The 2,215-nt window shown below is 33.5% G+C and overlaps 1 non-coding gene across 1 annotated transcript; it reads left to right on the top strand.

The window, feature by feature from the left end:
• The first annotated feature begins 1,145 nt into the window (after window positions 1-1,145).
• On the top strand, window positions 1,146-1,251 carry LOC134374213 (U6 spliceosomal RNA). The gene has a single exon (XR_010023083.1). It is a non-coding gene; the product is annotated as a U6 spliceosomal RNA (small nuclear RNA).
• Window positions 1,252-2,215: the final 964 nt, after the last annotated feature.

Below are 2,215 nucleotides of genomic sequence, written 5' to 3'. Positions count from 1 at the left end.
ACACCTGACAAGGATCCTAGGAGAGAGAGAGTAAGCTTGTTGCTAAGGTGATTCTTAGAAGTCTAGAGTAAGAATACTCCCTGCTGAGTAAGGTAGAAAAGCCTAATTTTTTTCAAAATGATCAAAAAAAAAAAAAAAGAGAGAGAGAGATAAAAAGCTTTAAGGAGGTGATCATATTTGATTCGGTGTATATTGGTGAGGCCAGAAGACCCAGGATTGTTTCACAGGAGAGCCTGGAGGACACATCATGCATCATGGCAATCAGGACACTGCTGTTGAGAGGAGCACTTGCCTAAGAAGTTCCAAGATCACTAAGTGAAACAACCCAGGTACAGAAAGAGAAATGCCTCATGTTCTCACTCATAACCAGGAGCTGAATCCGTTAATAAACAAATGAACAATAAAGAGAGACAGAGAGAAAGAAAGAAATAAAGAAAGAAGGAAACAACAATCACAGTAACACATCAAACTTTTAGAAAACTAGAAGTGGAAAAGAGGAGGGGAGAGTAGAGAGAGGGGAGCTAATGAGGAATTGGTCAATGGACACAAAGAATGATTGCGTATTGTGATGATGAATAAGCCAACTCTACTGATCTAACCATCACACATTCTACACAATTATTGAAAATCAACATCATACCCCACATGTGTGTATAATAAAATATAAAAATAAATAAAAAAACAAGGTTATTGTAAGAATCAAATGAAACAATGCTTCTAAAATATTTATAATTTTATCATAGGCATTATTAACTTTAGTTCTCTAAAATGAGCCATCAAGTAAGTGATGATAAAAGCCCCTGACAAAAACAGATTTAAAAAAAGTGAAGGACTGGATTAACACCTACATGATCATATGTGTCATTATCACCTACACATCACCTACATGATATGTGTCACATATATGATCATATATTGGTTATATGTAGCTAGTATCTGTTCAGGTTAGTTGATGACTATCATATATTGATTGATAAGTATTTTAATACCACTCTTGGGAAAAAGAAATGAAGAATTTTTGTTGTTATTTATTATGTGTAATAATTTGAATGCCTTCTCAATTCCACTTTTGGTTAATTCATGTAGACATGGTCATTGGAAAATATAATGGGAGCTAGATTTTTATAAAATTAAAAATGCTAATTGCTCACTTCAGCCATACATGTACTAAAATTGGAACAATACAAAGAAGATTATCCTGATTTTTGTACAAAGATGACATTTGTAATGCATTCCATGTTACATATTTTTAGAAAAATTATATTTTATATGTGTTTTTGTATGTAATGATAGGGCAAGTATGGTAAAGTATGGTTAAGAATAACAAATGAGGATTCTGAGTGAAAGACTGATGAAAACCTTTTGTATTATTCTTGCAACTTTTCTGTAAGTTTGAAATTATTTAAAAATTTTAAAAGTAATCAACATTTCAAAAAATAAAAACCTAAAAAACAAAAGTGAAGTTCCAAGGTTAATCCTCTGCAGTCCAGAAGAGGTGGATTCTGTAATACCTTGGCAAGTATATGCTGTGAAGATCTCTCCTGTCCAACCCCAAAGATATCTATGTCCATTTACTCGTTTAACTTACAATGAGAAAAGGAAGTACCAAAATATTCTGAGGACCACTGTGCACAGCAGCTGAGTTTATATTAATGCCCAGAGACCTGAAGTACTATCAAGGCCCTCAGTTAGAATGTAGGACAGATGGAGGCATAAGAGATTTAGTGGTAAATCTGGGGTGCAAGTATTAAATGGAGTTTGGCTAAAGTCTGTATTAAAATGCATCTACTAGGTTAGAAAGCATTCCACATAGTCATTATCCCAGTCTGTAAGGGTGAACACACTTGGAAGTTGGAGTAACACTCAAAATGGATTCTTGGCTTACAGTGTAAGAGATATCAGAATGAAGGAAAAGCCAAGTATAATCCTCTGAAACTGTCCTATTCTTACACAGATAAAATATTAAATTGACTCTACTTCTAAATTTATTTGGGTGGAAATAAAAGTACCTTCTGCACCAAATGCTGGACAAACTATAACTCTATGACTGAAATGGCCATACAATTCTAAAGATCCAAGGAATTTCTCAGAGTTTAGCTAGTTCAGCAAAAATTAAATTTGCAACTTTGTTCATTGTTCCTATCCTGACATGTAAATTTCAGATTTTATCATACACTACATGAACAAAGTAATTATCAAAGATGGCAGGAATTTT

This window comes from Cynocephalus volans, chromosome 3, assembly GCF_027409185.1.
Source record: "Cynocephalus volans isolate mCynVol1 chromosome 3, mCynVol1.pri, whole genome shotgun sequence".
In the NCBI taxonomy this organism is placed as follows: domain Eukaryota; kingdom Metazoa; phylum Chordata; class Mammalia; order Dermoptera; family Cynocephalidae; genus Cynocephalus; species Cynocephalus volans.
This window is presented reverse-complemented; position numbering and strand designations above follow the sequence as displayed.